A 26,084-nucleotide genomic window follows, 5' to 3' on the forward strand; every position below is an offset into this window, starting at 1 on the left:
CAAGATGCACAATTCTGTGGAAGGAGATGGTTGCTCCTCTCTCTTACAGGGCAGGTAAAAGCAACTTAAACAGCTCTGCAGAGAACACAGAAGGCTTCTGATTCTTCTTTTACAGTTTTATCTGTAGATATTTTACTGGAGGATTGAGTACACTGAAAAGATTCTAGCTTTCACTATAGGATTGTTCAATGGTATTTGGATAAAATAAGTGTATCTTAAAGCCTAGACCTTTCTTTAGATGCCTGTGCAACTACTCAACTAAGTTTCATGCTGTGTCTGTAAAAGAATCAAACACATAATACAGCTCAATTCCAGTATAAACATTGTAGGAGAAAATGACTTATTACACACGCTATGCCTATGGTACATTTTCTTTAACCATGCACTTTTTTCTGAGTAGCTGCAGCAAATCATTCACTACTTGGAAACTAGTTCTACCTGCACACGCACATACACAAACATCATCTAATGTTGACTATCTACAAAATGCCAGGTTCTTTGTGGGTTAATCCCAAGTAGTGTTTACAATAACTGACAATACCTACTAGGTTTTCTTCATTGCAAACACAGAGAACTATTTAATATGTATAGTGACAACAATATTAATTTGCAGATTTTTGTGTTTGGCATTTTGGACCTATCTTTCTTAAGCTGGCTTTCTTGTAAGAAATTATTTTGATGGCCAATAATCCAGAGAGATTAAATAACTGTAGATGATGAGGTTTAGATTTGGTTGGTTCCCTTGGCTCTCTTTTCTCTGGGGATGCTTTACTATATAGCCATTTGGGTCACCACTAGAGTAATGATGGAGAATCCTTACTGGGCTAGATAACACATCTAACAGTTACTTTAATTGCACTGTAATCAGATGGCTTGCAGCATTACCCATCTTCCGTATTTTACCTGCCTTCTTTCTCAGTATCTGCCTATGGTCCCAATTTGCTTGACATTTGTCATTCTAGATCCTTTGCTGCTTTATACTTTCCTAGCTTTCCTTCCTCTCATCTGCATTAATTTTAGTGCTATGTATTTCATGCTTTTATGGTGTTTATAATTGAACTTCCATCAAAAACATTGTTATTGGCATATTTTCCTCTGTCTTTGAGTTATCCAGATGGAATTTGCTGAGAGTTTATCTCATTTGGAAGTATTTTTAAGTAGAAAACTTATTTTTTCCTCATCTTATTATTTTGAATTCTTCTTTAATTAAGAACTAATGCGTGAAAAGATTAAATACATTATATTAAAATGAAGATGTATTAACCAATAGCATTAATGTTCTCATGGCCTGTGGGGCAGAAGAGTGGGAAGAGCCTTCTGATACAGAAAATTTAAACCTGGCACCAGGGGGCACGTGCATGCTTGTGGCATTTAATTAAATATGTCATTGGAGAGCTGCTGAATAACTTCCATCTTAAACAATTAAGCCTAAATAGTGACTCAGGCTTCTCTAGATCATTCATTAGAAGAAGCTCTCAGTGTCTAAATACAATAGACTCCTAATGTTAATGTCAGCTGCAAAGTAATGTTCATGGTATTCAGAGATACGGAAGTTAAGCTATGTATCAGAAGAGTACTAAAAAGTTAATTTTGTGTAAGGCACTTAATGTAGAATTGAAACATGGTTATGTTGCTGGGCTGCCAAGGAGAAAGTGTACCTAATGAAAGAGTAAAGAGAAAAAAAATGAGGACAAGAGTATATTAATAAAATAGCAATACAGGTGCTTAAACAGATGTGGGCTTCAGTGCCCAGACTATAAATCTGATCTCTCTTGGCTTCAACTTCCAAACTTAGTGCTTCTGACATAAATAATATTCAGAAGATACTAAGTCCATATAGGACAGGAATACATTGGTCTTTATAAGGAAACTTGAAGCATTCACTGATGGAGAGAGGGTAAAAAAGGAAGAGTATAGCCATAACTGGTTAGCTCTGCTGGAGAAATACTGCATTATAGGGTCACTCTTCATAAGCAGGGGCAGGGGAGGATGGCAATGATTGAACTGGCTGGGTATTTTAAAAACACGTAAAATTCTACAGCAATTAGAAATTGGGCTTCAGCTTAGTCTTCTGTTTAAAACATTTTTATATGCATATTTACATGTCTATATAGACAAAGACAACATTTCTCGGAGATGAAATCTCATCCTAAGATTTTGAATTTTACCATGAAGTACAAGAACCAGTCTCCCTTTTTGCTGTTTCTTCCTGAGGTTGATGCAATCTCTGAATAGAAACTACATTATAAAATACTTTAAGGTTAATTTGGGGGACTTTGCCTATTGTTGGAAAGGTGTCACATATAATATGGCTTGTTTATGGCAATGAATGATTTTAAATTATTCAAATAACTTTTTGGGGTAGTTCATAGAGTAACAAGCCCAAAAAAACATTCTTCCTGCATTCCAAATTATTTCTTCGCAGAAAGCGATTACATGTAAAACAAATGATGCACACTAAAGAGCACTGAATTAACTTTTACCTCTCAGGAGAAAGTCCCATATGTCACTGTGGACAGTTCAATGAAAATGAAATGAAAGGAAATGAAATGAAAATGAAATGAAAACTTCTGTTTGACACAGATAATCCATCAGAAAGATCAGAGGTGTTTAGAAAAGCGTTAGGAATTGACTGAACAATAATCCTCAAACCTAATGTCTCTGTATCAGTAAGTGGTATAGTCTCATCTGCAACACTGCAGTCAGGTATGGTCCCACAATCTTAAAAAAGATACAACAAGAAAAAATAGTTTTGAGAAGAGTGAAATGCTGCCTAAAGGAGTAATGAGATTCATGTGTGAGAACAAACAGGTGAGAATAGGATTGCTTTGCTTAGAGGACATTAAAAAAGAGGGGAAAGGAGTGAATTGCAAGACAAATTTGAAAGCACAGTGACAACCACCTCTGGGAATCCTGTAGGTCACTGACTTTCCACGGTGTCAGAAAAAGCTGAGGGCATGCAGATACTCCCAGACTGTGGCATTGATTGCCCATCATTTCTCTGTGCTCTGAAGGTGAGCACAGAAAATGTTCTCCCCGTTGTTTTCTTCAAATGCTCTTTCTAGCTCGCATTCCTCTTTCAGCTTGTTTATTGCTGCTTTTATTTCATTGACTTCAGGGGTTTTTTGTTTTTTGACTTGGCTCCATGGTACTATCCTTCTGCTCGGCTTCAACTTTACTGCCTATAACAGCCCTAAAACCTCAGCTCTAATAAAATAACCACAGTCTTTGAGTATGTGAATGTAATAAATATATTAAGCTGTTCAAATGCAATTTATCTGTGAAAAATAAGAAAAAAGAAACAGATTCCTGAATGAAAAATTTGGGCTTTCCCCAAAAGTTGGTTATATTTTCAGTCCTTTCACTGGGCCACGTTCTCTACTGATTTAAGTATGTCCAAATCCATTTACTTAGATTTGTATTAATTCCCAGCACCAAAAGGTATAATCCTCTTCACACAGAAATCAGATCAGATGCAGACAGTTATTTGTATGGGTATACCACATTCAAATTTACATTCAACAAACGCAACACCACGCCTGTACACGTCAACTTCTGTTACACTGGAAGCTAACACATAATTTAGAAACCACAAGTTTTAAAGAAATTCCAAAGGACCTTCTTTGCTTTCACAGTATAGAGGGAGAAACAGTTCTACATGTGTGATTCTGTATCTGGTAATAATTCTATACATGAAATTACTATCACACCTAGTTACAGGGACACTCAGAGTGTTGTGCTATGCATAGCAATGGCAAACTGCTGTGAGAAAATGCTATCACTTTCACAAAATGATTACGTTTCCTCGTGTGATTTCCTCCTGGAATTTAGAATAGAATAGTCCAAGTTGGAAGGGATGTCCTGACGACGATCATCCAGCCCAACAACCTGACTGTTTGAGGTCTGACCAAAAGTTAAAGCATATTATTAAAGGCATTGTCCAAATGCCTCTTAAACAATGACAGGCATGTACATTGATCACCTCTCTAGGAAGTCTGCTCCAGTGTTTGACCACCCTCTCAGTAAAGAAATGTTTCCTAATATTTCCATGAAAAAAGCCTGAACTGTGCAATGGTATTGACAACATTTCTAGAACTGACTACATCCATTTTATTAGTATTTAGGAGATAATTTTTCCTATTTTTTCTTTGTTTTTCAGATCATACAGCTATGCAACAACTCCTCTACTTCTTCTTGGTATGATATTCAACCTTCTAATAATAACAGACAAGCAGACCACTCTAAAAATAGAATTAAAAGAAATCAGTGAACAATAGGTAGAATATATTCAATATACACAATGTACTGCTTCAAATATAATAAGCTCTGTAAAAGAAAAAGATACTTCAAAATGAAATGCAAAATACAGAGAAATAAATAGCCTTCATTAGAACATGGTTTCCATGTTGATGCCTGCCTTCTGACAAATCAATACGGAATATGAAATCCATTGTAAAAAGACTTAGGTTTTCATGCCCTCATTAACCATATTGCAACACTGATGTCAATTTAAAAAAAAGGAGGAAAAAAAAAAAAGATAGATTTTCTATGCCTATCTGTGTGAGAGAGAGACAGAGAGGATCCATGCAGTTCTGGTTCCGGGTAGGATTCTACTGCTTCACACTCCAATATAAATTACCATTGACGTAACTCATGTTTACTGCTGAAAAGCTATTAAGACTGTAGGTTAAATTCCTCCTACAGGTGAAGATTGAAGCTCTAGTATGACTTTGATCACAAGTCATATCTTTGCTTTCTGTATCCAGTTATGCCATCCTCAATGCCACATAATTTTAATGAATTCTGCAGAATTTCTTCCTCCACAGAACCTGTAAACACCGAATAAGAATTTTGGATGAGCTATTGCTCTTCCCAACTCCACACCCCGCCATTTTAATTAAAAAAACAAACAAACTTTAATAAACCTAATAAGAAAGGTGCAACAAGTTTGAAGTTTCACTGAAAGTTATTAGTGCTGGTTTTGTACAGTCCCTGCTCCCGCATTAGGAAGGTCTGGGTTACCGTGAGAATCAGTTAGTCCCATCTTCTTCAGTACAAGAAAACAAAGTTGAGCTGAGCAAAAGAACAAAACAGAAGATGAGTGAGATGTAATGAGTGAGCTGAGAAAACACTGGAAACAAACTAAAAGCCAAAAGCATCCCTGCTGTCATTTCAGGGAAGTTAAAAGATTGACAACAAGGATAAATTTGAGACTTGGAATCAATGTGCAGATGGCTGAAAAGGTTCTACCTTAAACAAAAATTGTGTTGCCTGAACCAAACACTAAGAAGTTATGCAACAGGTTTTTGTACGATTGAAAGCTGCCTTCTGTTGGTTTCCTGTTTTCATTTGACCCTTTATAAAAGCCATTCAAGGCCTGTCATTGTCAACGTAAAAAGCAATTCTAAGCACAAAGCTTTGACTATATGAGCAGATGGTGACCTTATCCCTGAATGTTAGTTCACCAGGCTGTATGCAGCAGGCTTTCACATTAAAATTTAATCGAAATGACCGTACAGATGTAGAACAAAGTGGTTTCAAATAGGCAAAAAGCAAACAAGGAATGTGTCTAAACTGGGCAGGATTGAATGGCTGAAAACAAAATAGCTTGTGACTTGCTCTTAATAGTTTTGTTCAATTGTCAGAACTAAAGAAAAATTCCCTCTGGCAGTTTAATATATATAGCACTAGCAATACCACATTCTTAGTTTGTGGAAACATCAATTTTTTCTTATTCACTCTGACATTCTTCAGATTATATTATTAAGCTGTGTATTGATACATCCTGCAAATCCTGAAGACTAGGAAGTTTTCACTCTTTAGCTTTTCAGAATTAACTTTTTGAAAAAACAACCAAAACAAATTTAGAGTAGAAAAATGGCTACCTGGCCATAAGATCCACCAGCTAGACCACATACAAGGAGAGCTAGCAAGTGTACTACACACCTTATGAGATCGGATCACCACAGGTACAGCCACTCTGTAGTAGAGTTCATCAAAATACACAGTTTTTTGGTGGTACAGTACTACATTACACAGGTGGCACCGTCTGTGAAATCTCCATCTTCCAGGAGATAAATTCATATCCTCCATCCTATATATCAGAACATACACACACAGGCATGCACATATTTCCCACATATGAGTCCCAACAAAGGAGCAGGTGGAATGCAGATCTGTCTGCTTCCTTGCCAGTTGCCAAATACAGCAAAGTGGGTATTTCAGGCAAAAGTACTGAATTGTATACAGTTAACCATCAGCAAGTACCTTCACGTACTGACCATAGACAGGATTATAATGCAAAATAATCTTGGAAAAGTGGAGAAATAATTAAGAAAAGCAATGAAAATGAAAACAGACCATAGCTATACATGACATGTAGGACAAATTAACTGTACAAAGAAAAAAAAGGTTAGGAGGCGTCCGTTTATAAAGGATATGGGGTTTAAAGTGAAATGTCAGTCAACATACATTAAAAATGTCACACTTTTGCAGAAAAAGTCTAACCACAGTACTGGGTTGCCTAAAGACTAATACTACCTGCAAGACAGGCAAAATAATTATTCTGGGCTATTTAGCACTGCTAAGACCTCAGCTGGAATGTAACATCAAATTTGCCCACAAGATATCAAGAAACACATGAACAATCTGGGGAGAATGGAGAGGAGGACAAGAATGACCAGAACACAGGAGCTATAACAAGAGACCGAGGTGAATTGTCTTCAATCTTAGGAGACCAAGCGGAAACATGGTAACAGCTTTTGAATCTGTGTAGAGAATAGACGGGACTATTCTAACAGTAAGCAAAGTGAATTAGTGGGACAGATCACAAAGTAGACATTGTGATGGTTGTTAAGTCCAGGTCAGGCAAACATTGCAAAGGACAGCTGTTCCTGGTTTGGGACTCAGGGAATGTTCTGATGATTTCTCAATGTCTCTTCTGGCCTTATTTGACTAAGATACCACAAGCTAGAGAGTCACTGGGTTAGTTCAAATTCATTGAAAAATCTCATTAATTCAGTGCAATGTTACTGAAGCTGAATTTTTTGTTGTTGGTGGTTTTTTTTGTTCCCTCTAGTTTTTTTATGCTTGGCTAACCCAGTTTTGGAACCAGTACAAGTACATGGTTTAAAGAGTTGGGCTTTTTATTTCTGTTTCTTTAATTAAAATGTGATACTTGCACAATCCCTACCATGGGGACCAGTAAACATATACCAAGATTCTTTATACCAGTATGAGAAACCCTCTTTCCATAGGAGAATAGCTATTGAAATGTCAAGTAATACGATACTCATACTGCTGCATCAAGAAGCTTGTGCTGGTTTTATGCAATAATCTGTGTGTATAAACAACTTGCAGTCTTTGGCAAACATGAGAGTACCAAAAAGGTACATGTGACCTTTGAACAGGAGGACACTTTTATGATTCCATCTAGAACCACAAAATATTGTCCAGAGTTTTCCAAACCATCATCTCTTGACTTAACCAATCAAACAGATGTCTCTGTTTCACAGCTACCCCATATATAGTTTTCATGCATTATTTCTTACAGCATTTTGAGATACCTTATTAATCTCTGTGCAGGTGGTAAGTAGAAAATATGAGAATTGCATGCAGCAAGAAAAATATTCAACAGCTACAAACTAGTCTCTAGACCTACGGATGTAAACTGAATACTTCTGTGGACAAATAATCTTACATGTAGTGGCCACAGCTGAAAATTTGATCCACAACATACTGAGCTAAAATGTAATGGTAAGCTTATATTTAAGTTTCATGATTCAGTGAAAACTTATTATATCTTAATATATGAAAATCTTTCATATCTGCTCTGGTAGGCAGCTGAAGTTTTTCATAAACAAATACATTTCATTTATTCGTTACAACTGAAATAGGTAGATACAGAGAATCAATACCCTTAGATTGGGGAAATCTTGATGCTAGAAATTCTACAATAAGTTGGTTTTTTTTAAAATGTCCTTCTGTTAACTGCTTTCCTTGGAGAAGTCTAAGAAGGCATATTCATTAGCCTCAAATTAAATTGACCATGGTACGATTTGCATCATATAACATAATGTGGTAGTAGTGAAACACTGAAATGACAAAAAAGAAAAAAAAATTTCAATTTTAAGAATTTGCAATTAAAAAGGTAGCCTGCAAACCTGCAAAGTCCCATAAACAAAGAGAAAAAGGATTACAGCTGGGAGTGATCTCAATGACTAGATTTACATGTCAAAGAGCTCAAATTCAAGTTAATTATACTGTAGACACAACCCTGAATATCCAGGGTATGGATATTCATTTCTCATTAGAAAACTCTAGCTTCTCTCTATTTTCTTTAAAGATTCTCCATCTCACTGGTGTTCACAGATCTGCAGAAAAACATCCAGGTAAAATATACCAATAAATGTGTGACAAATATTGATATCAAAATTGCTTTGGTATGAGTGTTTTATTCATTCCAAGGCTACTTAGCTAAATATTCTGCTTATCTCTTCTTCTGCTAGATGCTCCCATGATTGCCCTAAGCTTTCTACCTTTAATTCATAATTTACGTAGAAATGAATAGGAATTCAAGGAATCTACACATATTTTGCAAAAAAATTTTTGGTCGTGCACTCCTTTCTTTAAAATTCTTTCTATCTCCTTCTTCCATTTCTATTATCATTCAGGTTACAAACAAAAGAATCAAGCTGCAGCTAAGTTCATATTCTCATACTCCACGTGAGTAAGATTCCCTCATGTCACAGCCTCCAGAAGAGTTGTGTTTTTCAGTGAGAGTTCTCTAGAACCATTCACTAGAGCAAGCAGTTTAAAATAATCTTCTCTCTCCTCCTCCATACCATATTACACTAGACACATATACACAGTACTTTTATGGGTTTTTAAAAAGCATATTGGAATATTAAATTTTACAAATCTAGATTTGTAGTAGTGTGTTTTTGTGTATTTTGTGTAAAAATCTGGGAAAAAAAGGAAAGATGTTGCTCCTCTTCCTTTGATTGACTATTAATTGCCCTCATAGCAAAAGCCCCATAAATACATCATGGTTCTGCTGTTGTCCTGGTCTAGCTGCCATTCTTTACAAACACAACAAATGCGTGAGCACTGACACCGGATATTCATTTAGGCTTGTTATACGAGTTACCTGTTTACAGTCAATGAAGTCTGTGAGAACCCACAAAAATTTATGTTCTCTTTCCTTCCCCTAATGAACCTGAAAGACATAACACCAGTCAACAGAAATATACCACTGGAAAAATGAGGGTAAACAGGGGGATTGACATTTTCTTAGATTATTTATTTTAATAGATCCTCCTCAGCATAGTTGCATTTGTCAAGAAATGGCCACTAATGTGTAACTTCCAGAGGACAAGTGTGCAGCTTTAAGGTCCTTTTCACCTTTCTGAAACACAGTGCGGGTTTATAGAGTAGTTTGGTCAGGGTGAGGAACCTACACTGCCATTTACCCCATGGGCTGCAACACTCTCAGAAATCTCCACAGAAATTCTGCAAATTTCTTTCAGACCATAACATGCCTGTTAGGCCTTCATGCAACTTCTTAGCTTTTTTTTTTTCTTGTAAATAGTACAACAGGGACAGACAATGGGATTAGCATCTTCTCATACATCTCTACTGACCAGTTTTCCCAGTGCTTAAAACTTGTTCATTATTGTTTAAAAAGATTTGTCTGCATTTTTTTTTTCCTATGTTATTCCATACATGTTTCTTTCCTGAATTTCACTTTTATGGGGTGTTCAAGTGGACTCAATATTAAAGACAACATGAATTAAAAAGAAGAAATTTTACTTGTTCACAAGTAAAAAGTAAAAGTATTAGTTTGTATTCATCTGTAGGCAGCAGCTCTAGGCAAATCCACAACAAACCTCAGCTGAATTTAATAGCTCTGTAAAAAATAATGGAACACAAACAATATTCAGTACTATATGTTTCCTAAAATTATGTATGCATCTTGTATTTGTTCTTCTAGGCTTCCACTGTGACACAGAACTGATTCATTAAATCTCCCCTATAAATCCATCTATTGATAGAGCAAGCTTACTTCAACAACAGCTACTTCACAAACAGAGTCTTGCAGCATTTTCAAACACACATGCATAAAGCAAGATTCCTAAACTGATACTGCGGCACTTCTCATGGGCATGCTGAGTGTTCCCTGATTTCAGCAATGTTTTGCAGGTATTTAGAACATTTTATATACAGCTCCACATATGAGCTTAGGACCCCTCATATATCAAAACATCCAAATTTGCCTATTCTCCCTTCCAACTTTACAGCTTTCCCTACTTCAGAATCAACTGCGACTCTGATTCCGATCTATTAATACAAAGCATGGAGTTTGATATTTTTTATAGCTCTGTTCTAATCATACCTGCTGTGGGATGACAGGACACATGAATATATGTTTACCCGCAAAACACATCTGAAGTGGAAAGACTTCTAGCGCTGCAAATTATTTGAAGTGCTATTTAACCTTTTCTGGTATTGACATCATTTCCTTTGGGAGTGGAACAGAGCCTGTCACAGGTTATAGCTTTTATTCAGCAGAGTAGATCTCATCTAGTCTGGCAAAGGTTCTTCTCTGGCAATTAATTCCATGTTTTATTCATCCCAGAATTCTTTAAAGCTGCAAATCAAAATGCCACTCAGTGCATTGCTAACCACATTATGAACCACCAGTATTGCAAATAAAGGTGCTTTTTGCATAGCAATCAGATTGCCTCTTTTCAGAGAAAATGAATTTAGCTCTGTATTTATCTCACTAATTGCATTCACAGCATTACAAAGTATCCCCCGCCCCAGATTTACATTATGCAAAACCTAATCTCCATAAGTTACTAAACCAAAAGTGAGCCATACGTTTCCTCCTGAGACCCAGAAAACACATTGTTTGAACTGTCAATCTATATGAATTAGATTTATCAGGAAAAAAGTTTAGATACCATAAATGATAAGAGAATAACCACCTCAGAGCATGTGTGTGCTCTAAATTCACTGCTTAGGAGAAAACAGGACAGCTGACCAAGCACATGTTGCTGAATTTATGTCTGCCCAATAATTATAAAAGCAAAGAGGCAGTGTCTTACTTCAGTTCAGTTCAGTTAAATTCAAGAAATAATGTAACATTCAAATGGAAAGCAGTGAGTGCTCTTACAGCTATCCCTCCCTGATGCCCCCAGGGCTCCATTAAGTTTATGGGTAAGGTTAGTCAGTTTTCATTGTGCCCCTGCAAGCTTGAAGAATGAAAATCTTCCATAAAGGGGTACATAAATGTGTGTCCCAACTAGCAGGAAACTACATTACACAGAGTTACAATTCAGGGGCCAGAATCTGCTGTTCTTATTTAGGCACAACTCCCACTGACGTCAATGGGTTCTTTGCTTGAAGCTGTTCTGAGTATAAACTGAGAGACTGAACCCCAGGTTGAAATACTGAAGCTTAGAAAAAGTCTATAGGGTACATTACTGTAGCTAAGTATTGCCAAGGGTTTTTAAGTACTGCTTTGTACTGTAATTAGTGTTCCACCTCCTACTCAGCTCTATCAGTGTGTAAACCACTCTTCATAATTTTCTACAACAGAACAGATTTAGAGAGTGCATTAGAGACAGTGTTTTCATACTACGAATTCTTTTTTACTTTTAATTCTTTGTAAAGGTCCCTGTTCACAGAAATGACTCGCAAGGTTGGTGTACTATTATTCCACAGACTTTCTTTCAAAGTGCCAGTGATTTAGACTTTTGAGATGAAACCATGTCACACCAGAAGCAATGCATAATGTTTGTGAAGTCTAATTGCAGCTTTTTCAGAAAGTCTTTGCATTGACATGTGTCTGGTCATATTATGATATAAACATTGTGATGGGTTGACCCTGGCTGGACGCCAGGCGCCCACCAAAGCCGTTCTATCACTCCCCCATCCTCAGCTGGACAGGGGAGAGAAAAATATAACAAAAAGCTTGCGGGTCGAGATAAGGACAGGAGAGATCATAAAACCAATACAACATGAGAGACTGTAGGGTACTAAGGAGGATCTAGTGCTTTGGATATCCACGTATATGCAAGACAAGACAGTAAAATTGATCTGTGTTTGGACACAAAAAGAAGAATATTAAAACTAAGACTACAAAGCTAAAAGAACATAAGAATGGCAGCAAAGGTCAGACCACAGGCCCAGGTATCCCAGCACCCTGCCTCTGACTGTGGTCAACAGCAAAGGCTGAGCGAAGCTTACAGGGATACCTTCTTAAAATACCAGTTTACCATATTTAGACTTCCTGAGTGGGAACTTGTATCTTGGTATTTAATAACTTTCCATGGATTTTTCTTTCATCAATTTCTCTACTCATTTTTAGACCTACAGTTACTTTGCCTCCAAGTGTTTTCTAGGAAGGAGAATGGGTTAATTTGCATATGCAAATGAGATTTACCTCTGTGTAAAAGCATAAACTTCTTCCACAAAGATTTAAAAATGTGACATCCATTATTTATTGCCACTGCAAACTCTGAGTAAAGTTATCACTATTTTCTGTGGCACTCAACAAAATGGAGAGCATCACAAAAACTAAAGAATTTGCTTTGAAACATCTGAGGTAGGTAGATAAATATCTTAATTTTATACTATAGCATGAAGAGACTATTTACCTCAATATGTCAAATACCATTGGTAGTGTGTGGCAAATCCAAAAGCAGAATCTAGGTCATCAGGCTTCCCTATCTGTTCCCTAAAGTACAAGGTAAGGAAGAAAAAGCACAAGAAGCTACAGAAAAAGATCAATACTGAAGAGCTTTTAAAAGCTTAAGAATAAATTCAGATTTGACCTGAGTTAATGAAGCTGAAAGAAGCTGTACCCATTTTTTGCATTTTTTCAGTATTTGTACTTGTTCTGGTCTCCACAGCTACTAGCTTTGCAGATGAAATACATGGCTGGTGTTCTGTGCTCTTATAAAATATCTGTATTTTCCTCCATACTTCTTTCATAATATGCCTCTCTTTTTGAGTAAAACATATTGCTTTTGCTTCATTATTGGCTAAATGGAGTTTCGGAATATTTCTGCTTGTGAAATATTTTGCCTATGAGATAAGCCTACTGGTTGCAATCCTTTGCAGATGGTTCTCTGCGGAACAGAAACAAGTCCATGCCTTCCAAAATGCAATAAACATCTTTAATAATCCCTTGCAAACTAAGAGACACTATAAAACCATCATTCATCTCACCTGCTTTAAAACCCAAAGAAAAAAATTACAAACTTTGGACAATGAGTCTGATATGCTAATTCAAGGAAGCATTTTATGGGTATTTGATTCTGTCTCCAGAGCTTCAACTGGGGGCGTGGGGGATAGGATGGGACACCACAGTGTGAGGAGGAGGCCTGAAATCCTGATATACATGTACTTCTTTCACAGTAAAACCAGGATAGTGAAAAAAAGGGCATGTTACCTCTTCTAAACTGAATTTGTGATGTCTGTTCTTGTCTCTTATTTATGATCAATTTTGAACAACTCTTTAGCAATGCTATGTGGTGCCTCATTATAATGGAAGTGCTCTATGATCTTACAGGGCAATATGACGGAGCATATTTTCTCTATCATACAGTATTATGGCACAGAAATGCAGAAACAGACACAGTTAGAAGAGGGAGGAACTGCTTGTCTAGCAGTACTGAAGAGAAATTACAAAACAGCTTTTAGACCAAGGGCAATATTGTCTCAAATGGAACAAGAATATATAATTCATGCAGTTAAACCAGTAAAAAGTTTTGAGTAGTTGGTGAATTTCCTTCCCCTCAAATGTAACATCTCTTTTTTGGTGATACACTGATATATAGATATAGATATACATATATACAGGCACCTGTCAGATGTGAAGCACTAAGGCATATTCTTATTAATAAGAGTTTTGTCTTCCTGACACATACATATATATTTTATATGCACGTATTTTTTTAGATGTCAAAGTAGAACTCAGTGGGGCATTCTTACTTTAAAGATACATGTTTATCAGACCACAAAGAGAGAAAGACACAACCTTTGTTTTATCCAAGTGATTTCTGCTCTGAATAGTTTGTCACATTATCAGTCAGACCTCAGCTGGGCAATCCTGAAAATCTGTGCATCAGATTGCATGTTGACTGGTAGAGCTAAAGTCCAACACCGTGTGTAATATGTTTCCATGATTCTACTTAGAGTTTAAATGGTGTAGAAACTACAAAAGGTCGGGAATGAAGTTACGCCAGAGAATCTAAATTTAGAAAGGGGAGCTAATGTTCTGTATCATTTCAAGGCAAGCAGCAGCGGGCAGCATTTTGGAATTTCTGAAGAATGGCATATTAAATTGACATCACTAGACGCTGGCCCTGATGAAACTAAATGGCTTATAAAAAAATTAATAAAACATTGTCCTAATGATTGAGAGTCCACCATTTTCTTTCAGAGATTAAATGTCTGAGTTTAATATGATGTTAAGAAATTTAATTACTTTTTAATGAATACTTTACCATGTTAGTTTACTAACTGTATAATAAAAATTAAAAATATTTTTTAAAGCCTTTAAAAAGTTCTTATTTAGCTGTTGTAATGGGGATCAAGGTGGCAATTGACTATAAAAATCAATAGGCAAACTATAGTAGAAAAAAAAAGAATCTTTCTATATGGCAGAAGCCGCTGTATGAAACCACTATCTTAAAGGTAATACTCGCACTGCAGTTTCATGCTTGTATGAGGTACCTAAATTTTTTGTAATAGCTTATCTACCAAATTCCATGTTTTCCCTTTCAAAATTTTTTTTAAAATTATTGTAAATAATGAATGATAGACTGTGTCATGTAAATATGATTCAGTCTAGCTTTGGGAAAATGAAATAAAAATGCATTTGTGAACATTCTCTGTTGCTTGCAAGAATAAAGTTGTAAGCAATTAATTATTTAACTTCACACATGCACACACTGAAAAGATTCTATCAGTCATGTATAAGATAACGCAACAGTTCTGAATGTTCACAAATATTCAGAAAATAATGAAAGCTGTTTATTAAACTTCAAAGTTCAAACAAAGACTAATTTGCATCTTAGATGACCAATTATAAATTGTGTAGGCAAACTGTGTAACTGAAAGATAAAATTTGTTGAAGTAAACTACATAGGAATGACTCACAAACAAATTTATGATCTGTTTAGAAAAGCAGAAAAAAAGGCTGACTTTGTCAAGAAGATGGTGCACTGGAATGAATTCATACAGTTCTGACTCAGTGACGACTTGCTTTGAATCATTCCTAGATCTGTAGTGCTTACTATTCTCACTGTCTGACTGGCCGCTCTTGTCACCTGCTAAAGTGCCAGTGGTGTGACTAATGCATGCAGCTAGAATGAATGTCATAAAGCCAGAGCCAACCAAACACAGCTCTAGTTAGTTAATATGTGAGTGTTGTTGCCATGACTGGTGCAGCTACAGCTTCATACAGTGCGTTATATGAAACATCACTAATTTTTGCACATTCAGTAACATTTTGAAAATAGATACCTTCAGAAAGATACAGTCAATTTTTCCTATACATATTTTAAAGTGTATCCTGTATTCTCAATGTTGTGTAAAACTTTCTGTTGATGTAAGTGGAAAAGGTCGAACAGATATGTGTTCTAGTAATCTCCATCAATTATTCTTTTTCTGGAGAACAAGCTAACAGCACTTTGGAACACAGTTTCTCATTAATTCCCTTATTTAAGTATCACGTTTGCTAGTTATATCAACGCTGTGATATGGAATTCTGGTCAATGCTGCTGGGCATCCAGCTTCCTTGCAAGAATGTATAAAATGACCTGTAGAACTTATCATTAACTTTAACAAGGCTTCAAAAGGCTTGAAGTTCATTGTCATTATTGAAAAAGTTTTGTTAGGTTTCAGTGTGTTTGAATCAAATTTTAATGAGTAAGCAGAGCATCTGGATAATCTTAACTCAAAAGGATACAAATTACAAAGGCTGGGCATAACAAACTAATCACCAGCTGAAGGAAGACTCTCCCCTCCTTTCCTTAACAATGTTCATCTGTATTTCATGGATATAACACAAACACATACACCAGGTTAAGACTGTATACAAAAAGCACAAAATGCCAGAAAAATGATTCTTTTTACTTTAATATATTTTCCTTCAATTGCTCTGCTTTTATTTAATTAATTTGACAGCCTGATAGCCAAGTCCCTTTATTTGTTAATTATACCCCTCATTTCTCCTGAGCAATATAAATGTAATTTTCTAGTAATGTGAAGAGGAGATATATACACTACAGATCTGTAAAAGCACCTCAGTTTACTACCACCTTCATACAAGTAAGTCTGTAAATTAGCAGGGATCCCCATTTCACTTGCTCAAATGATGCTGTCCACCAAGAGGCCCATGTTCTCTGTATTAATCTGATGCTGGGCTAAAAGGGGAGGCTGGAGAATGTAAAATTTCTCTTTTCAAGAATACTTTCCACCACCTCCTTTTTCTCAGAACACAGCTTCAGATGCTGTCGCTTACTTTGGGCAGGGTTCCTATCAGAAAGAGATTTACAGTAAAACTTCTACTGTAACTCTACATGTTGTCTCATCTGACTGGATTTTGAAAATGAGGAAATAATCTTTAACAGATATTGCTAGCAAAGTCAGTGAAAGTTAAACAGAGTCCTAAACATATCTGCTAGAAGGTAGATAAAAGGCATACAGCCTTCGTACTAGTCATTTAGATGCACATTTTGACAAAGATGCCAAAAGGCCTGTTCAGTGACCACCCTTTACTTGCAAAATGAGAAATCTAATGCTGCAGCAAATGCCTGGTTCAAAATCTTATTTTCACATATTATAGATAAGACACTGCTGAATCAGAAGAGCTACAGTTTCTGTTATTCTTCAACTATTTCCATACAGAAGTATATGGGATAAAGATATGTGCTCCCTTTTAATTTTTTTAGTATCTTTTGCTTCTTCGTGTGTTTATATCTCCACACACGGGGATATGACTGTCCCTTTCAACAGCCAGATGCAGACTAGAGCTCCCCCCAATGCATCTGTGCAATGTCAAATGCCTCATCAGTGTTCAGCAAGTGAAAAATAAGATTTTATAATAATTTTAAAATTATTCCTCCCATAACTTCCTTATGAATCTTGCTTATAATTTTCTCCCATGAGAGAGAGAATAATACTGGATTAAAGATCTGACATGTAAATTAAGGGGTGAATTTTGGTGGGATAATCTGTTATTTTCTATCCAGAGAAGTAAACTTGGTATAACAGAATCACTTTGTATGTTTACATTACTTTTTTACTAGGGCAAATAATAAATATAATATAATTGGTCTAGTAGAAGTAAACAATAGGTATTATGCTGTTATTGAAATAAAAAACTCTGAACAATTTCTTCAGTATTCAGAAACTACTTTTAAATTAATTTCATTTTGGATGTGCACCCTGCTGGGATAACCACAGTGATTAAAGAATCAATATAGCATAAACTAGCCTGAGGGAATTAGGGCCTGCAAGGATACACTAGGTTCAGAGCTCACTCTGTAATGGCATGTATCAGCGTAACAAATCTCATGACAACCAAGAGAGGAAAACCAGATGTGGGGAGAAATACACAGATTACTACTATCCCAAACCCCCAGCCTCCTGCTGCTGTATGTTTTGTCTTCCCTGTCACTCATCCAGCAAGATTTTATTTTCTCTGTGCCTCTCCTACCAAGTTTCCAGTTCCATTCCCTCATACAATACATGGTACCGGAAGCTTATATCGCAGTCCTTTGGGCAGAGAGTCTTCTATCCTCAGAGACTAAATAGGGAGAAAAACATGAGGCTGAACTGTTCATAATACACCTTGAGATCCAGGACTGATCCTTCTGCTCTGCAAAAACAATGTTCTTCTGCAGCCAGCTGATGTTAGTTCTGCAGCTCAGATGGAAGACATCTAATCCATACCTATGGGTTTTCCAACATAACCCTGCTGTTGCTGTAGGATGAGATAAGTACTATGCAGATTTCCTTTTCAATCTTAGAAACACACACATACATACACATACATGGACACAGTTTCAAGGGACATTAATCCTACTGCAAAGTCAAGCACTAGTACATGCAATCTTAATCCTGCATCTTTGAGTTTCTGCATTATGAGAGAGTCTTGAATCACAACTTACTATGATGCTTATTCCACATGATCCCTTCCATTCAATGAGCAGCAGAGCTAAAGGACTGTATTAAGGCTACACAGATCAGGAATAAACTGACATATCTCTATGCATGTTGGATTTTCCCTACATATATACACAACTATGAACTGCAGCCTCAAGAATACTTCTGAAGATATTCTTCATGAACTGAGAAACACAAGTACTTCCAGCTAAATTAATCCAGACTATGTTACTAGATAATATTAACTACATGATATGCAACAGATCAAAAGAAAAAATCCCTGATCAAAGCTTGCAACATGCCTTGTGTTTCTCTAGTAGAGCACTAGAAATTATCACTGAGGAATCCACTATTTTCACTGTAAAGTATTTCTGTCTAGTTTCTGCGGTGCTTTTGACTCCTGAAAACACTGAGGAAGTCTGACACTCTTCATCAGCCACTGGTGCCTTTCACTGCTTAGGAAAGTTGGATGATTCCAAGGCATTATATGCTGGTTGTAAGGGAAGAAATCTTACAGAGGAATTTTTGCTGAAAGCAGCACAAAGAGTCAGAATTGCCTACTTCACAGTTTGTCCAACTTTTACTTTAAGACCCGAAAAAATATTATTAATTTTATCTAACAAAACAATAAAAATGCTACTTGGGTCACCCGGCAAAGAATAGAGGGTGTATTAAGTCCCTCATCTGGAGATAAACACTGCTAGTGTCAAAGCAATCCTTGACCTTGCCTGTGACATGCCTCAACACGCACAGGGAAAACTAAACTGAACTAATTTAGTGTTGGGTTTGTTTCAACCTTTTAACCTTTACATAAGTTATACCACTGTAAAACTACTACCTCTTAAATTTCCATCTCTTCTCTAAAATCCTGTCACATAAGAGAAAGGATTGATATGCACCAGCAATTACAGATCAATACAGTGTTTGTTTATCACTGATGTGGTAGAGCTTTTCTCTCGCAAATGTCTAATGACTGAGGTTAATTTTCTAATAAGATGTGCATTTCCTTTATAATTATGTTTCACTGAAGACAATCATTTGAATATGAGACATAAAAAATCAGTCATTTTTGCCATGCCATTTTCAATGTTAATGTAGTGACTTTGAATCCAATGAGTGCCTTACACAGATGATGCCTAGATGGTTTTGTGCAAGTTTTGCATTCTACAAGTTATAATGCAAAGCCAGATGGTTCAATCAATCAGTGCCTGGCAGGTGGATCCTGCTCACAAAATTGGGGAGAATGCCAGCATTCTTGACAGCATGGATGTTCTACCATCTCCACCTCTTGGCTTGAAATTTATCAGAGGTGAGAGTGATCAGAATTACACTTAAAGTCTGCATGCAAGCGGTTTTGGCATTACACCACAGCTACAGGAAAAACAGCCAGGCTGAAGGCTTGAATTATGATCTTGCTCTTTCCCCTCCCGCCTTCCATTGCCAAATTTTTCTTCATGTCCTTTCAAAAACCTGGCATCATAACAGAATGTAAAAAAGTGGAAAAAATTACGTTCAGATTCCCTTGGATGTAATTCTCTGGTTGATCCCATCCACAGTGAGCAAGCAGCTAGTAAGTTTGCCTTTGGGGTTCTCAAGCAGAGAAATAGCCTCACATCACCTTATTGGTGTGATTTGTCTTTACTTCTGGTTTTGTAGGGATTTGGATTATAAGAAATCAAAATTAGGGGAGGTTTATTTTCTGATTCAACTCAAAATGAGCCCTTGCATTTCAGCACCAGGAAGCATCATGAATTGAAATCTAAATATATATGATTTATAAGTTTCGGTCCACATTTGAAAAATGTAGTCACTGGAAGATTGTTCTCTAGAATATGGAGCTAGAAGATATGTCAACAGATTATTAGTTCATTACCCTACCCCAATCCAGGACCAATTATTTGTGTTGAACAGGGACTTGCTTGTTTTCTTTCATTGCCTAAATGAACAGGAGCTAAGACAGGCTACAGCAGTGCAAAAGCCAGACTCTAAACTGAGCTGAACGCTACACCACTCTCCGGCTCCCCTGGGCCAGCAGGGGTTGTGTTGGCCTTCACCATAAGCTAATAAAGTTCACTGGTTGCTCTAATTTCTGGCAGTTGAAGGTCTGATCTACTCTTCATGCCCCTGTAGTACCTCCTGTGTTGGGAAGAGAGCAAGAAGTGAGAGGTCAGCTTAGCTGGCTTCATGAAAGCTAAGAGACATCTCAGCCCTGAAAGTCTTCATAGGTTGTTTTGGTTTGGTGTAGTTTTTTGCCTTTTATATGTTTGCACTGCTCCAGCTGTACAAATGGAACTTGGAAACACAGGATAATGCTGCAAACTATATTATTTCAACAAATTGTTCTCAACAAGGATTTTTGACAAGAAACTCCACTTTTCCACAGCCTAGTATATGCATGGATGCTCTTATTTGGTATTGATGCCAGGCATCAACAATAGTAAGCCTCATGATAACTGTAAGCCTTTATTGTAATCTCAGCAGAACTTCTCCTATGACATCCCTTTACTGCTTAGGTAAAGTACTTATGTTCCAAAACCAGATACAGAAACATTTGTATAGAAGCTGCACTGAAATGAATCTAACTGAGACATCACAACATATTCATCACTTGGTCAGAAATAAAACTTTTTTTTTCTTCTTCCTTCAGCCTACCTCATGAAGCAACCACAGCGTCCAAAAGCTGCTTCTGTTAAAGCTGAAATTAGACATGATTCATTAGCCATCCTGATAGAGTAGGAACAACACAATTCATCTCAAGCACCTCAAATCCTCTAGAAGAAAAAAGACAAGTAACGGATACTACACGGATAATACATTTATGATTTTCAAACTTACTTAGTAAAAGAGGCAAGACCAGAATTCTGTATTTCTTAGCCTTTTCATCCTTTAGAAGCATTCACAACTGTCTGAAATTAGATACCCAGTTTAGATATGCAAATCAGGAAGCTGGTCTCCCTGGGATCACAGAATAATCAGTGAAGAAAAAATAGGCCTATTGGAATTCAGAGAACAAACTTCCACATCCTCTGGGGATCTTCTGAAATATACCTAGTACAATCCAAAATTTCAGTGTAGTTTCTTCCTCACAGATATTTCTCAACAATGAAGAACTCACCCCCTCAAAGAGGGGTTCTATGAAAAAAACTCTGTTAAATAGCTCCATGGAAACAGTTCTATAACTAGTAAAAGGCTTTCATACAATTAGGCCACTCTCCTTCAGAGGATTTATTTTTTGCTGGCAAATATGGTCCACTGTTATTACTTTCCTCACCTTCTTACGCACACAAGAGAAGAACATAAAGCAAATATTGCAATTAGATATGCAGAGGTTTTATCTGTAATAAACTATGTATGGCATGACTAAAACATTTGTTCATAATTTTCTGCAAACAGACTTTGGTATTTATGAAGCTGTTGGTTATGCAGAACTTTATTCATAACTATATTACAGCCTGGCAGGGTTTGAAAAACTATTGTTCTTTAATTGATTTTGTCTATTTGGTACTTTGTGAAGCTGCTTGTGAGTTACATGGCCAGTTATTTTTTCCTCCGAGCTGTAAATAAATCATTAGCTTCTTTTTCTTAACTGCCTATATATATGCAGCCTTTCCCAGGAACTGGGATGAACAAAGGCCCATATGCATGAGGGCACAATGAAAAATAAAAAGGAAAAACTGAGTGTAGCTGAACTGAGTGCATTTGAATACATATCCATGAATACAGCTTTACAGTATATACTTAGCTTCACCCTTGGTTTTTTTCCAAGGACTAATGAGAGAGGCACGTGTTCCTGCAGTATAACACAAGAGACACCAGTTCTGCTCTCTTCTAGAAATTATATCCTCTTCCTCCCAACTTAGGCTTCATAAGCATTTCAGACACTGTGACTCAAAATGTCTCACTATAGCTTTAAAAGCAGAATGACAGTAAGAAGCATAAACACTTCTGCCTGCAGTAATTTGAAGTGGAGCCTGTGCTTGAACACTTGCTTGTGTAGAATTTTCAAGCCAGGCCTTCAAAAACAGACTTGCCAGCCAACACTGGTCATTTTATTTCCACCAATAGCTATGTATGCACCATGTATGTTCCATCTAAAAAGTATGCTTTTGGCTTGAGCTGTCCATTCAGTATAAACATATTAGCTCCCTAACATTTATGTATCTGCTTGACAACTCTCTAGCCATGAGGATGAAATTCTGCCAATCAAAATTTTATGTTTCATCCTTAATGTAAACAGTTGCTTTGAAGTGCTCCAGGTTTATTGAATGAACAAATAACTTGTTTATGTAAAATATTCAGGGAAAATTTCCACAGCCCTTCAGTATATAATTGCAATTTGCCTTCAGATTCATACAGTATATCAACAGGTCTGTTTTTATACGTACAGAGGCTCTCCTGTATGGCACAACCTTAGAACAATGCTTATTCTGAATGTTAAAACTGAGTGAGTAGGAAAAGCTGAGGAAAACAAAGCAAGCTGGCTTAAGCCAAGATGTTCAAATCTAGATACCTAAGGTTAAGTACCTAAACTCATACCTGCATACCAGTCACATAAGTATTATTTTTAGAAGTGACTAGAATTTTAGAGGCATCTTAAGTGGCTTTCCTGACACAGGTAAAACAGTTTATCTTGCAGTATATAATATTGATTCTTAATAAGAATGCAATATAAATGAAGTAAATATCAACTGTGTAAGAATCAATTTTACTTGTCTCTCCCTTGGGGCTGCCTCTTCCAGGACTGCTTCTCAACTGCAGGTTGAAGAAATCTTCCAGCTGCAGCCACTTTTATTGGTCTGCTCTCTAGTCTGGACACTATTTGCAACTTTTGCAACTGATCTGTACAGTGCACAACTGGTTGATCCAGGAAGAAACAACCCAACTGTACTGAGTATATGGTAGGTGCATTTCTACGAGAGGGGTGGGGAGGGTATGTAGCATAGTGTAGGATCTACTCACAGCTGGAGAAAATGTGTCTCTGAACGTGTCTCTGTTCTGGACTTTAATATAGCCACCAGCAAAGGCTTTAATCTAAGGAGTACATTGTTCAAACTGATATTCAAACCCTCCTTTTTGTTTTGGTAATTCTACTTTTTAATGCACCATGTTTACTTTTACTAATTGAAAGTCAGGTTCCATTTATCCTCTGCTGATTAAGATAATCTCCTTACATGGGTAAACAGCAAAAGTATATAAATCCAGTGTATGCTTCTGAAAGTTATTATGGCTTCTTTAGCTTCTACAAATTTTCTTCATCTGGAAGAACACACACTGAAATCAAAGAATTCAAACCTATTCTGTTTTTAAAAAATCATTTCAGTAATTCTAGATTAATCAGGTGAAACTGTATTCTTAACATGCATACTTCAAAAATGTTTTTAAATTCAAATATTACTAGCCTATATGAAGCATTTAGTGAGCAAAGTCAGCTGCCACTGAAGTCTTAAATCCAGAGGTATTCTTGTACAAGCCTCACCTTCTAAGGGCACCACCAGTTAAGCAACTTCTGTTCCTATGCATCCCGTGGAAGTAGGACTGGAAAATATATTACACTTCTGCCAGCAAGGCCAGGTTCCAGCGAGACCTGGAGTCTCTCCAAAATCTGGGAAAGAAGCCAATGGGGAGTCCCAAAAATAGGTCCCTCCCAAGCACAAAAGACATTGGCAAGTGCATCTATCTCCCAACACTTCAACACTTGTAAAACCCTAGCACACGGGAATATCATCTCTGAGGACGTTTCATTTGTGATTTACACACACAGTGGTTAACTTCTTCTCTAACAGAAGGTAGTTTCTAGCACTTGGGATACCAGCCACATGATAAGACTGTTCTACTGTTCTATAAATCTTGTATTTTAGACCACTTTTATAAAATTCCCATTCACATTCTCATACAGCTTGTAACTACACTTATGGGTGACTCTATTATCTACAGTAAATACATTTATCTCATTTACTAACAATAGTGTCATGCTCATCCATGTTACATGAAGAATAATCTCAACCATTTTAGAATCAAGAATCTGAGTTAGATTAGGCTCCTGTTCTGTATTGCACCTGTAAGAGATAGTGGAGCAACTATCTCTTTCTGTTGACTACAGAGGAATCCAAGGGAGACTAGTCTCTTAACTTAGGTTTTTAAGCCAGATGCCTAACGTTAAGCTGTGTGAGAACAATCATCTTACATGTTCACTTTCACCCTCAATAAATTAACTGGGTGAGAATTCTCCTTGCTATGTTCTGTCACTTTCACACATCAATAGCATGAGTTAGACCTGCAGTCATATATTACCCTTTAGTCTGTTTGCTTAGAATCTAGGCACCTCATTATTTAGCCACATGATGGATATAATGACAGCTGCTGCCATTAGGACGCCATTCATTCAACCATTTCAGACAGGTTTGAGAAAAGTGCTAGATAATGTTATGACCAAACAATAACTGCATAGTCATGGAAGATTATGATCAGGAAAAACAGAATTATGGTTCAAGGCTTACTTACAGACTCCCTTATCTAAATTAGTATCTCAGCACAAACTGAGGGCAGAACAGTAACTGATTACCTTTTTTGTTTGTCTTCCACTAAAATATCAGGAGCCAGGCAAAGCTAGAGACAGAACGTTGCTCCAGGTGGATCAGTGATCCCATGTGCTACACCAAATTCAGAAATCCATGTTTCATGTATGTTACAACATTACTAAATAATGGTAAGTGGTTTGAATACATATGTGTGAACAGCTGACTTTTTATTTCATCACTGACCTGGAAAACAATTATTAAAAAAATTAATTTCACACAAATTTCTCAAAGCTTCTCCCCTTTTTTTCTCCAGTGAGCAAATATTTTATGTTGACTTCAGACTTACTAAAATTTTTAATTCACTGAAATAAAACATGGTTGAGGTGTTTTACATTTTTATTTTCTCATTAAAAAAACTGAAATGCCTTGTTTTCAGAACGATCATATAAATTTTTTACCAACTTCCCCCTTCTAACCAAAACAATTTTGCAGGAAGCAACAAAATTATTTGGTCAATCTGAATCTACATTTTACTAGGGAAAGTTTTGACCAACCAGCTCACATAGATCTCACTTGGATAGATTTTCCTTCTTAGGAATAGAAGACCATTCTTCCTTCCTGTATCAACACTGATTCTCAGGTTTTCCTATTCATTCTCTTTCTTAATCCTATAGATATCACTACGACCTCCGTCTTTTTCTTTCCTTCCCTTCTGAATATTTTCTTTATCTTTTTCATGCATTCTTAATGTCTATTCCACCCCCACCCCCAAAACAACTTCTCTTTTCCCAAGTGATCCCATTGGTTATTTGCTAGCTTTGATACCATCCTAAATCCCTGCACAAATAAGATGCTTCTGTGGTCAACTGCAAAAGAAGTGATGGCAGAAGGAGGAAGATATGCAGGTACGGGATCTGTTCATCTCTGTACTGACTAACTGAAGCCAGGATATTTCATCAGGAACACTGCCCCCATTTACTGCATGACTCAATCCTTCTTCAATCACTGCCACCTTTCAGTTTTGGAAAAATTGAAATCACCTTTGAAGTGGAAGTGCTTTCCAACACCTCCTGCATCTTACTAGGTGGGATGCACCCAGGGTCTCCCTGGCCTCAGAAGAGGAATGACTGCTCTGCAAACCTGTTGCTGTAAGTCTCTTCCTGCTCAGTTCAATTCTCCTCCTGTTCTTCACAACTGAATCACAGCCTATCTGAAGTGGTTCCAGCTTCCAGGGACCTCCTTGCTTTCTGAAAAGTGCCCAGACATATACCTGAGTCCCTAGCATACATCAAAGGTAAAAAGTCTGGGCAAATGCTGGCATCTTTTAATAACTACAGGATGTGTCAAAATGAGGATTAAGTATGTGCTCAGTGCTGTGAATGG

The sequence above is a fragment of the Haliaeetus leucocephalus genome, unplaced genomic scaffold (genome assembly GCF_000737465.1).
Source record: "Haliaeetus leucocephalus isolate CR32 unplaced genomic scaffold, Haliaeetus_leucocephalus-4.0 Scaffold273, whole genome shotgun sequence".
NCBI classification, from domain to species: Eukaryota; Metazoa; Chordata; class Aves; order Accipitriformes; family Accipitridae; genus Haliaeetus; species Haliaeetus leucocephalus.